The sequence below is a fragment of the Corvus moneduloides genome, chromosome 11 (genome assembly GCF_009650955.1).
Source record: "Corvus moneduloides isolate bCorMon1 chromosome 11, bCorMon1.pri, whole genome shotgun sequence".
In the NCBI taxonomy this organism is placed as follows: Eukaryota; Metazoa; Chordata; class Aves; order Passeriformes; family Corvidae; genus Corvus; species Corvus moneduloides.
In genome coordinates this window covers 11863779-11876796 of record NC_045486.1, presented here as the reverse complement: position 1 = coordinate 11876796, position 13018 = coordinate 11863779, and the positions used below count along the sequence as shown (strand labels likewise).

Here is a 13018-nt window from a genome sequence, read left to right as displayed (position 1 = left end):
TCCTCTCTGTCCCTCTTGCATCCTCCCAGCAGCAACCCTTATCAAAACCTCAGCTCTACCAAACTCATGTCACTGCTGATGCTCTTCTCAACCAGGACTTAAAACTAAATTTTTACGGAAAGACAGCCATATCCTTCTGAGGATGGATTTTAGGCTCAGCAGAGGTGCTTGTGGGCAAGCTGGAGGTCTGTAGAGCAGTTTGCAGTCCTGCTGGTCTTGGAGGCTGGGTCAGCGCCTGGCTGTTCTCTGGTTCCCCTGAATTTTGCTTTCCGTTGACAGTGGTCAAAAATTAATTGGTAGTTGTTGAGCAGAATGCAACTGAAAAAATTAATGGAGAAAAATATGATGCAGTTTGATGTGTGCATGCATGTGTGTCTCTCGCTTTCTACATATGTATTTATTTTTCTTTGAAAGTTTCCAAAAATAGGTCCATGTCTTGGCCGGGGTGACTGCCTCTGTAACTAGCTAAGGAAAGTGGGTGTCTTGGTGACAGCCACACAGAAATGCTCAGCAGCCCTGGTGAGGATGTCAGGGTGGGGGACCTCGGAGGCATCTTGTACTGGCAGCTTTCTTGGCAGAGGGAGGGGAGCAGCCTCTGCCCCCCCTGGGTGCGAACACTGGATTGGGTTGGGCTTGCTGCCACCACCCTTGGTTTCCTGGGGGAGGGTGATGCTTGTGATTGTTTATTTGAGAACTAAGCAAAGTCCTTTAAAAAGACCCAAACCCCTGAAAACTGCACCTTGCAAGCACAGCCCGTGCCAGCTGATCCCCACCCTGTGCAAAGGATAGGAACTTCCCAAACTAAATTCTCCCTTTATTTCTCCAGGGTTACTCTGTGTTGCTCTCCCTCTCTTTCTGGTATGTTTATGAGCCTCAAGGGATCTTGTTTTTATGCTCAACGTTTAAAATTAAAGATGTGTTTCTAGTAGGTGAGATAAACACTCCCTGTCTCAGCTGGGGGTTTCCTTCCTGCCTCTCCTTCCCTCCTTGAATCTGCCGGTGGGAAAGTGTGAGCCTGTGGCTGGAGCACATAACCTGGGAATGAGATTCCTGGGCTCTCCCAGGGGGATGAGTCAGCTTCAATGCAGGATGTGTGAGCTTTGGCTTCTTCCTCCAGTGGTTTCTTATTTTAAAAGAGGCCAAAAAATTGCTGCCTTCAGCATGGGGATGGAGGAGCAGGGAATGGGAAGGGGTAAATGTGCTTGCTCGAGCTTCAAAGTGTGGTTCACCTTGGTGACTAAGGACACACCGTGTGACGATGTGGTGCTGCTGCCCATCTGCAGGTGTGCTCCTTAAATTGTGCTAACTTAGTTGTATAGCAGCATCAGCATTTCTGGTTGGCACCCACCACCTGTGGTCCCTGCTGGATGTACTGCTTGGTGTGCCTTGAGCAGGTCCCCCTGCTCTTTAGCCACTTATCCCAGAGATGGAGCACATCTGTGTCCCACCCTTCATGGAGTCCAGCATCACGACTTGCCTTCCCCCTCTGCAGCCCCATCCTTCCAGACCGTGTGCAGTTGAGGTTGTCCTTCTGTGCACTGCCTGCTCAGCTGGGATACTGAAATGAGACTATGCTTTATTTTGGAAATGGAAGTGATAAGGAGCATGCCACAGCTCTGGTACTCCCCGAGACTGTATCTGCCCGGGTGGCTGTTGATGCCTCCCTCTTGGGATGGAAGCATCTCCACTTACCTCTGCTCAGCTTTGGTTCCCCTTTCACGTGCTGTCACACTTGTGTGAACATCCTCACCACTGTGCTGTAAAAGCCTTGGCTAGAAACCCAGCCCGAATCTCCAAGTACATGATTTTTTGGCTGAGACTTGGCCCACTGTGCATTTCTGAGTCGGAGCCAGAGGTTATACCTCATACCTGAGGACCTGAGGTATTTTTGCAGCATCTACTGACCTCCAAGTCTTGCCCTCAGTTTCCCTGCCATAGGTGGCAGCTCTCACTGGTCAAGGCTGTTGAGTCAAAACTGTTGTTTTTGACCCCTCTAACCTCCCTAATTCTGTTTATGCTCGAGAGCAGGGAGAAACAGAGAGAGAGCAAACGTTTTTTAAATAGCTTGCGAGTTTCTGGTGTTGTTTTTCATTGGGAAAACGACAGTTGTATAGAAGCAATTAATTGGAGGAAAAGTTATTATTCTGGTAATAAATGTCAAGAATGTTTCAAGGATAGTTTGGATAAAATACACTTATTTTTAAAGCCTCACAGCAAAACCAAAAGCCTTACCCTATTTTGAACCTTGCCAAAGAGAAACAACTACAAAACTTCAATTTTCTTTTTTTTTCTTTTTCTTTTTTTTTTTTTTTTGGTGTGTGAGTGTGTAACGTTTAAGTGCTTTTTTCCCTGCTCAGCCTGTGCTGCTTAAACAAAAGCATGTGTTTTCCTGGCGTGCCTCCCTCGAGGCAGCTCTGTTGGAGTGGAGGGCAGGGGCTGCGGAGGTGATGGCTGCACAAGTCCAGGCAAGTCCTGGTTTTTGGCAGGAGCTGGAGTTCTCCCTTCCTCGGGGCAGGGGGGAAGGGAGGTGATGGAGGATTGCGGTCAGTTCCCTTCTCCTGCCTACATTGCCCAGTTCTCTCCTCTGTGCCAGTTGTGGGTGGTGACGCCTGCAGCCAAAAGGAGGAGCAATCCTGAGACGTGTGGAGTACTTTGATATCCTGGGGCGGAAGGTGATAAAGGAAAGAATTAAAGCTTCAGAGTGATGTTAGAGCCTTGGCTGCCTCTCCCGGAGCAGCCATTGCCTGCGGCTTGTGGGCTGTCGGTAACCCCGCTGTGCCTCTTGCTCCCTAGAACCTGGGGAGATTGGCATGGAAAAACTGACATTTTATGGGGGAGGTGATTTCCTAGTGGGGATGTCTGTTTCTGTGCGTGGTCTGAAACATCCCTGGGGTGCTGTGGCTGTGTGAACCTGCCAGGGCGCTCTGCTCACCCCGGAGCGGCCGAGCCCTGCTGCACGCTGCCTTCCAGCCACAGCCATACCTTTGGCCCCAGCTGTGGGGCTCCGCGCTGGTGTGTTTTTCATAAAGGCTCTTAATCACATACAGGATGTTTCTGTTTGTTCAAGCAATGAAATCACACAAACAACCCACCCCCAGTTTGGCTTTCGCAGAGCATCAGCTGCTTGACCCAAGTCCTCGGCAGAGCCGGAGCAATCCTCCTCTCTCCTCCTCCAGCTCTCGACCCAGCAGTGCGGCGAGAACGCGCCTTTCATGTTGTGGACATGCCCTGGAAAGCCGCCCGGCACCGGGGACGGGATTACATTAGGGTTGGGAGCTGGGGCTGACTCATCGCTGGGGCGCTTGGCCGAGGCAGCGGCCGCATCTCGCGGGAGCTGGCAGAAAGGCTGGGAGACCTGGAGCCGGGACCAGCCCTGAATTCTGGGGGCTCGGTTGCAGGCAGGCTCCACATGAGCTGCGGTGCCCCCCCAGCCCTCTCCTAAGAGGAGCACGGTTGTTTTTTGGGTGGGTGGGAGGTGGCTTGCAGGCATCTTCTCATTCCTGGGCACAGGGGTTGTGTATTTTTGCATTACCTCGAGTACTCAGTCCTGGATGGAGGCATTACAAACCTGCCACTGCATTGTCATCTTTCGCTTTGGGCTTTGTCCTTCGGGGTATTAAGCAGAAAGAGAATAGGAATGCGTCAGGGTGGATTGAAATAAAAAAAACCCACCCTGACTTTTCTCACTCCTGTTGCATGCGTTGGTCCCATGGCTGCTGTTTCCATGGTAAAGCAGCAGGCCTGTAACCCAGCCCGCCCCGTGCTCCTCAGCGTTTGGAGGAGCAAAAATCCTCGGAAATGACAAGAATAATTTAACGAGCCATTAATGAGAGTGGGGGAAAACACCGGAGGAGCTGGAGCAGGGTCGGGGTGGGGGCGAGGAGAGGCAGGGCTGGCTTTTGGCAGCGAGAGGGTCACGTTGGCAGCCTGCTCGCCTTGCCTTCGATGTGTTACGAAGTTTTGGAGGTTGCTTGAAAAGTGTCTGGGGAGCGGTGGCGAGCCAAGCGGGCCGCGGGCCAGCTCGCAGCTAAACATGTTGTTGTGTAAAATTGCAGTCAATTAATTTAAGACCTGCCAATTTCAACTGCAAAGCACTAGGAGGTTCTGTCAAGTTTTCAATGGGATAAAAAAGGGGAAGGGGGGATTAGTTTTCAGCGCTTGGAAGGGCAAATAGTGATCCTCTGCCCAAGCCTGCAAAGCACCTCCTCCTCTTTCTGCTTCTTTTGCTTGCAGTAAACTCAGCCTCCACTGATGTTAGAAGTCCTACTGGTGTGTGCTGTCGGGGCTGAGATGGCTGAAGGATGTCAGACAGGGCCTGGCGATCTGCTGATGACCATTTCAGGGCTTGGGGAAGCGCTGGCTGCAGGGGGATGACCACTCCCCTTTGACTTTGCAGTATTCCTCTTCCACAGTCTTGTGGGGAGTATCCCTTCTCTGGCATTCACAAAGTCATCTTTTCCAAACTTACAAGTTTACAGGCCCGCAGATCCTTGGCATGCTGGGCAGTGCACTGGCTGTCTGAAATAGAGGAGGAGCTGGAAGATGCTCAGGGCAGGCCCAAGAGATGCCCTACACCCCCTGCATGCAGCCGTGGAGGTCAGTCCTCACTCACGATGAAGTGCATAGGTTGGTACTCACCATGCAGGAAGACAATCTGCCCCAGAGAGCTGATGGTCAGGTGGGCAGTGTCTGAACCCCAAAAAGGCTTATTCCTCTCATTTCATGGTGACAGTGGGGCAGTGCTGCTCTGCACAGAGCCCTTCCTTCTGGCTGTGCCCTCCTTCCAACTACTCCCCGTGCCTGTTATCCTCTTGTGCTGCAGGATCACAGCACCTCCAGTAAGGGGACCTGGGCTGAAAATCTGGCTGAGGTTTTACTCTCGTTACAGCAACTTTCGTTTGAAAAGTGTTTCCTGTGTTCTGGGGAGTGTGTGTTTGTATGTGCATCTGCAAGCTGGCTTTTTTCCCCCCCTTCTTTGTTATTTTTTTCTTGTTTTACAGCTTAATGAAACTTCTGAGAAAGTGCAGCTCTGCTGTGAGTAAGAGTCATGAGACTGGTGGGGCGAGCCGGCTTTGGCTGTTCCCCTTGGGCTGCTGAGGGTTGAGCTCCTTCTTGGGGCTGCTTGAGCTGGAGACTTGGGCCTCAGCTCTTCCCTGTCCTTCTCCCCGCTTGCTTTTCTATCCATAAAAACACTAGCTTAAATTTACACACATATATTCATGCATCTTTCCTTTCCATGGTCTCATCCCTGGGCTTTTGCTGTTACCTCTGCCATCATGGCTCTATGTCCCCAGGACATCCTCTCCAACCACTGTTGCTTTCTATTTTTTCTACTTTTTTCTATTTTGTCAAAGGGTGTAAATCCACTTCTGCCAGACTTCTGGGGCTCAGAACCAGCTGTGTACCCCACCACATCCAGGGGTTTGTGCTTTTCTGAGCAAGGGCTTTGTGCTTTCCTGTGCAAGGCTTTGCTCAGCGCCTGTGTGTGCAATGGAGCTGCTGCACGTCCCTGCAGGGCTGCAGACTGGCTGCTCCTTGTTGCTTGCAGGAGAGGGGATTTGGAGGCAGGTCCCTCTAGAGCCAGCCTCTACTGCTTAGGCACTGCTGTCTGCGGACTTCCCCAGAATATATTAAGCGTAATTTCCTCCTGCTTCGGTGGAAGCTTGTTAATATTTCACTGGGGCACGGGGGCAGACTGCAAAGCCCACGCTTCAAAGGAGGGCAGCTTTCAGCAGCTCTGGGGTTAGCTTTTGGTTTTCCCAGCTCTTGCTATAACTCATTCTGTGTGGTTTTGAAAATAGGTAAAAAACAAAAAACCACCCAGCAGAGGAGAAAGCCCAGGCAAAGCCCACTGGGCCTGCATGTCCATGCCTTGCTGAGCCAGGCTGTGGCTCTACTGTCTGCTCAGCTCCACTCTTCCTGCACTGGCATTTGGGGAAAAAAATTGTGAATTCATGTCTGGATGCTTTGTGAGGCCCCTTGGGTTTGAAATGGCTGGGAGGAACCCAGTGCAGCCTGGCTGCGCCCTACTGCTGCCAGCAGGGCTTGCAGGTGGGCTGAGGTGGGTTCCCCTTCCCAGAGAGTAGAATTTTGGGAATGACTTTTAGGGAATTACTTTTGCCTGATCCTGGACTCCACAAATCGGAGCAGGATTGGCCCACCAGGAGCAATAACAGAAGAATTACTGCATTGCATGGGCGTCTTTATGTGTTTTTTAAACTGTGCCTCCTAATTATAAATAATGGCTGCGATATGAGATATGATTATGATGGATGGTGATTCTGTATTCCGTGTGCATTAGCAGCTTTAACCTTGCCGGGGTAATTATGTCTCATTTCAAATTCTGATACTATTTATTTGAGGTAGGGGACTGGGAATTTAATTTCTACTGCTTTGTCTTTTAGTATTATTATTATTTGAAAAGGATACCTTTGCAAAATTGTTTTTTAATCATTCCCTCCAGTTGGCAGCACCAGTTTATTAATATTTTCAGTGCCCATGTGGGGCTGTTTGGAAATGTTTGTAGAGGTAGATGTTTTGGGGGAATGTGAAGCTGAGGGCTGATGTATGGGAAAGGAGCTATTCCTTCAAGACACCGGTGTGCACCCCGCAGCTTCAGTCCTTGCAGAGCAGCTGCCTTTGGCACTGGCTGCTGCTGCTGACCCATGTGTCTCTGCCAGCCTGGGCTCCCTCCTCACACAAGGTCCTTGGAGGTCCAGGAAGGGCTGAGCCATCGTCCTGCCCACCCCCTCACCATCTTCGTTGGCACGTTTAATTAAAAACCGCATCAACCCGAAGATTGTGCACGTGGTCCTTAATCAGTTTGAAGTCTCTGTGAGAATAAAGTAATTATACTACTCGTTTGGTTACAGTAATTAAAACTTTAATTAACATCATTTCCCACCCCTTGGCCTCCCTTTACAGATATTCAGGCATGTGATGGGTGTCTGCCAGGGTTGCATCTTGGGATAAAGCTGTTTATCCAGGGGCTGTCTGCCTGTCCCCATCCCCGTTCCCTCCAGCACCAGGCTGGTAAGGTCCACCTGTTCCTGACCCTGACACAGCTCTCTCCAGGCTGCCAACTGCATTCCTATGTGGGAATGCTCCATGGCCAAGGTGCTGGCAGGTCCTGATGGGTAGCAGCTCCACTTGAGGTCCCCTGGGTGCACTGGGAGTGGTGGGGAGGGTGGTAGGTGTTCCTTAAAGATCTCCTGAGAACTTGGTTTTGAACGTGGCATGTGGTCTGGTCTGGTCCTAGCAAGAGCCGGGCTTTCAGAGAGCAGCCCTGCATTCCCAGGAGGAGTTTGTTAAGGAGATAGCCAGGCTCTTCATTTCCCGTTGCATGGACCTGCAAGAGCTGAGGTCACAATGATTTGTAGCTGAGTGCTATCACACCTGGAAAGCTCAGGGTGGGCTCCAGCCCTTCTGTGCCCCATTTTACCACTCTGGGTGAGCCCTGTGGTCAGTGATGGGCTCTGTGTTGGCCAGCAGGACCCTGTGCTCCCTGAGAGCCTGCAGAAGGGATTGCTGCCTGCAGAAGCAGGGCAGGGAGCTCTGCGTCGGTGCCAAAGGAAATCCATGCTGTGTAAAACCTGAGCTCTTAAATATCTTCAGCAGCATCCTTGGGGAAAGCAATCTCTCTATTTAAATCTTCTCAACCTCTCCTTCGAAATTGCTCTGATGCACAGACTGAAGGGCCTAATTTCCATTCTGGTTTTGAGCAGGGAGCCCACTGCAGACAAGTGGTTTTATTTGCTCTGAGTTCTGCATGGTGGGGAGCCACACCCCCATAGCTCTCCCCTGGCTTTTTGGAGATGTATGGAAGGGTGTGGTGTAGCCAGGGTTGTGGCTCTCTAGGTTGGAAATGCTGTAGGAGGGCCAGAAGTTTAGAGTGTGGGAATGAAATTTTAAAATGTGAACCGAAAGGAAGATCAGGGAATTTAGCATCAAGAGTTCCAGCTGGAGTGAGTGAGAAGGTCTAAGTCTATTGCAAGCAAAATATTTGTAGGCACTCTGGTGTGCTCAGTGCTCAGGCTTAGCTGGCTGTTATCACCAGGATCACTGGCCATGGAATGTTGGAGGATTTCTTCTCTAATCTTGAAGGTGTTTGTGTTTGGAGCAGGGACTGTTTTATGAGGAAAGGCAGGACCTGGAGTTTTGATCGTGGTGTGTTGATAGTGGAGCTGCTGATCAGAAAAAGTGAAAAAAAAAAAAAAAAGTGTGGCTGTAACTTTCTGTCTTCTCCTGATGACATGGATTGCATTCCCATGAAGTCCATCACGTAATACATGATTTTGTCATTGAATCTGTAAGAGATTCTGCATGCCCGGGCCTGCTGCCTGTGCTGGCTCTTAATATTTAATGCTACTGCGCCCTGTGATATTTAGACCCTGATTGTTTATTGCTTATCAGCTTCTCTTGGGCAGTCTGGTGTGATTTGTCTGTGGAGATAAAACACCAGGACAGCCCAGAGATGCAGTAAAAAGAGGACTGATGGGTGGGAAGGGATCAAAGCTGGTGTTAAATGGGCGAAGCTGAACCCCCCATGCCATCGGTGTTGTCCTTCTCCCTGTGTGGAGGTGAATGAGCAGTGGATTTTGTTCTGTTACAACCACCTTGCTGCTGGAAATGGCTTTTGGCTCTCATGGAAACAGTGGCTGGTGCACTTATGTGGTTGGAGCTGAATGAGCAGGGGGCTGAGATGGGGCTGCAGAAGGCATTGGAGTCTGATGGATGCGTAAATCCAGACATGAGCCATTGTGCCCTGCACAGGCAGCCCCACTGAAACGGGCTTGACTGGTGCTGAATCTGTATGTGGGGCTGCTGGGGTGGGCACTGGGGTGGGAAGGGACCTGACCAGGGGGAGTACCCTGAAACAGATCCTGCCTTGGGGTATGTCCCTCCACAGCCTCTGCTCTGTGGACTTTTCCTGCCACTGGCTCTTCTGCAAGGCCAACAGCCCCTGCCTAATCCTCAAGCAGCTCCTCTCTCGCTGCTGTGTTGTTTAGGGACCAGGAAGGAAACAGCTATTTTCCTGGAGCCGAGAGGGGAGGAGGGATCCAGCTGATCTCCAGCTGTGCTGCAGCCCTGGGAGCTCATACTTCCTCCCTGACATGTCTCTGGTGAAGGCCTGCTACCCGCTCCCTGCCTTTTTTCTCTGGAAATGGGGCGGTCCCTATTCATGTTCTCAAGCAGCAAGGCTTTGAGCCCCTGGCCATAGGCAGAGACTTTGCCTGATCATTGCTTAATGTCCCAAGTGGGCAGGAGGGTGAGGGTGGTGGGACAAGCCTTTGGCATTCATGTTGGGGTTATCTTGGTCTGGTTGCATACCTGGGCAGAAGCTGAGGGAAGCTCAGGAAAGAAGGTTTATGCTGCCCTGTTGAGCTGAGCAGCATTATTAAGAGGTAAATAAGTGGTGCTTTGGATTTGCAGAATAAATAGCAATTTCTAAGCTGTGGAGAGGCTGGGGATGGTGGCTCTGGGTCTGCTCTGCTTGCTGTGATGGGCTGTGTGTCAGGGGGCACCAGCAGCCAAGGGTTTGGGCTGGTCCCCATGTGATCTCTTTGGAGGAGCCAGTGCCTTGGCAGTGGAAGAGATGGCTTTTGTCTTGAAAACTCAGTATTGAGTCCTTCCGGTGAGAGCTTTCTCTCCAGGGCCTCTCTCTAAGGTTTAGGTATTAACTTGCCCCAGGCTGGTCACGTGCAGTCTGAGTCCTGTGGGAGCTGGGAGGGTGACACATTGCCATGGCTTCATTCATGCCTTTCATGCCTGGGGCCTGCTGGGACTCTTGGGATGCCTACAGTAATTAATGAACAGGAGAAAAAATAATCCAGCATTTCTGTGATGTGCTCTGCCCTTCACTGCTGTCACCCAGGGCTTTATTTTTACATGGAGAAGAGCAGTGGGATGCAGAGAGGAGATCCCTGTCGCATTTTTCTTTGTGCTCTTACCTTCCATTTTGCAAGGCTAAAATTCCTTCTCCATCTGTTCCTGGGCTTTCCTACCTCCACAGCTCCCTCCTTTCTTCCCAAGGCTTGAGAAAAAGCAGGATTGTCTTGCCTGCCTGTGTTTCTCTCCCTTGAGAGGAACATTTCTGTGGTGGGATATGGTGCTGGGGTTTCACTGGATATTTATGCTGGAATGGGCACAGGCACTGTGTGGCTGGAGGCATAGTTTTGAGATGCTCTGTCGCTCCCTCCCCAGGGAACTGATCCCCTGGCAGCTGCTGTGCTGCCCCCAGGGAGAGCCTGGAATTCCTGTCAGTTCTGTTTAGCTTTGGAGGCAGAGCCCCTGCGTGGCACCCAGATCGTGCAGGGCTGGTGGCTGCACGCACGCTCTGTGCAGGGGTTAAGTTGCATCACTGTTGCTTGGCTGAGGGTCAGCAAAGACCAAGGACTGCCACCTTGCCAGGTCATAGCATCACATGGAGGGTCCCTGGGGTCCCCCATCCCCCTTCCCGTGTGCCACTCAGCAGCTGCCAGCACCTCCTGCCTGGTCCCTGGCAGCCCCAGGGCAGCGCCTGCCCATTGATTTGCTTGTTGGGGGCCCCCTCTGATGGCCTCAGCCCTGAGCAATGCTGATTGGGAAATAATTGCAATAATAGTAGAGATATTTTGCTCCTGAGTGACTAGACGATATGAACTGGGCTCTGAGCCAAGAGGGTTTTGAAGGGCAAAGCTGAGAAATCAATGGCTCAAGACTGATGGAGCTGCTGTGGGGCTGGGGGCTGGCAGGGACAGGGATGGGACCTGGGGCTTTATTCAGGATGGAAGTGGGGCAACTGCCTTAACCCATCCCACACTGTGTGTGGCTCCCAGTGAGGGGGAGTGCCTGTAATTCCTCCTACCACTTCATTGTATCCATCAGTCCCTCCTGCACCTGGATTTGACTCTGCCAAAGGCGCTTCTCCTATGCATTACCCCGGCACTTGCTCCCTCCTTCCAGCAGTTCAGTTTTTGTACCGAAAGATGGAAAGGATTTTTCTGACAGTGTCTTAATTCTGTCAAAATTGCTGGAACAGTGTGCTGGGCTGTATTTCCCATCCTGCTGATGGAGCAATGCTGGCAGTCCTGGTCAGGAGGGATTTTGGGGAGGTCTGCAGATGGTGAGCACGGAGCTGGCCAGTCCTATGCTGTACCATGTGGGGTGGTACTGGTGTAACTGGCTCAGCTGAGCCCACTTAGCATAGTGGAGCACCACTTGTGTGGGTGGCTGAACAAGAGGAAAAGATGGAAATGAGTTTAAATGAAAGAAAAAGGCGGTTGAGAAGTTTTGGGGAAGATGTTGCTGTGTTTTGGGGGGTCTGCTGGGCAGGGTTGCTGCCCTGCATCTTCCTCTCTCTCTTCTCTTTCCTGTGGCAAACCACGGTGCCTTCACCCAGTTCCCACCCCTCCTCCCCGGAGAGGTGCAGTGAGTGTGTCTGTGCTCAGCCCACATGGCTGAGCTCGGGATCCTGCCTGGGGATGGCACACTGGCAGTAACACGAGCTCCAAAACCAGCTGGGTGAACCTGTGCCACATCTGCCAGTGTTGGTGAGGTGCTGGATCTGTTGCTGAGCATTTGAACATTGATTTAGATGAAATAGCTCCTCATTTTTTGCTTTATTGTACCAATATGATTAAAGTTCCAATATTCTCCAACTCAGGATGATGTTGGGCCCAGGATAAAAGCCTGGCTTGTACCCATCTTTATCAAGTGAATGGGTTTCACTGAATGGAATCGAGCACCTTACCTTGCTCCTGGGCAGGTTAGTGATGAGGCAGGAGCATCCCAGCCCTGTGTGAGTGCCCAGTGACACCTTCTCCTGCAGAGGAGGCCGGGAGGACAGGACCCAGCTCTGCCGGGTTTGAGCAGCCCGCAGCTGCCTGCCTGTCTGGCGGGAGGCGTGTGTCTGATCCTGGTGCATTCCTGTGCAGGCAGCTGGCGGCATGGCAGGGAGGGTGGCTGGGGGAGCAGTGGGAGCTGGGGTAGCGGCTGCCAGCCTGCCCTGCATAGCTGGGATGTTTCTGCGGGGCCCATCCTGTCACCAGCCCCTGCGAGATGCATCCCCACGGCCTTGCCCGCAGCCCTGCTGCCGGCTGTCCGTACCCTTCCGCTGGGTGCCCGGCTCCTGCCCCGTGGCACAGAGCAGCCGTAGGGTGAGGCTGAGGCACTCCTGGTGGCAATTTCCTGGTTATCTGAGCAAAGCCAGAGGCGAACCCTCACCACCCTGGACACCAAAGTTTGGTAACCTGCAATACAGCGGGAGGGAGCAGGAGCCACTGCCTTCTCCTCCCTGCTGTTGACCCCCAGCATGCCAGTGCCCTCCTCTCCAGCAGTACCCAGCTCCCAGGGCTGTGCCCATGGGACAGATGATACCACAGCCCTGCAGCTGCTCCTGCCCCTGCCTTTCACTGCATCTTTCTGGGTGAAGAGGAGTGTGTGTCTCCTTGGAGCAGCTGATCCAAGAATTTAATTTAAACCCTTTCCCTTCCTTTGGAAACTGGAGAGGGGCGTGTGCATGGCAGCTGCTGGTCCTGGGGAAAGGCATGTGGAGGGGCAGCCGGTGTCCCTGTCCCCACATTGTCTTATTGCCTTGGGGTGACCCCAGGCCATGTGCCAGGAGGGGCTGACCCCCCCAAGGTGATCCCTTTCCCCACGAGCATGGACATGGGATGTGCCTTTTCCAGCTTTTTGTAGGTTTGTCAGCGTGGTGTTGTGTGATACTCTGCAGCAGCTGTCACCTCTGCCCTGGAGTGGCCAGGCTGCACAGGCCCTCTGTTGCCTCTGGGAGGTGGCCCCATGGCCTGGGGGGCAGCTCTGCCAGGACCCACTCCTCTTCTGGTTATGTTTGGCCTGTCCTATGCCTTTTGGGTGGATGGTGCCAAAATCAAAGCAGAATGCTGGGGGTGTTTGCACGGCCCTGCTCTCTGGGAAGGGACATGTGTGCCTGCTGATTTGGGTGCAGGAGCCTGAGGCTTCCATGGTGCCTGAGCTGTGAGCACCAATGGCCTGGGGAGGGGAAGGTTTCACTTCTGGG

General features: G+C 52.2%; 1 protein-coding gene across 1 annotated transcript in view; it reads left to right on the top strand.

Annotated features, from left to right (window-relative positions):
• PLXNA1 (plexin A1) overlaps window positions 1–13018 on the top strand; it is a 116009-nt gene that overhangs the window by 31522 nt on the left and 71469 nt on the right. The gene's annotated exons all lie outside the window — the stretch shown is intronic.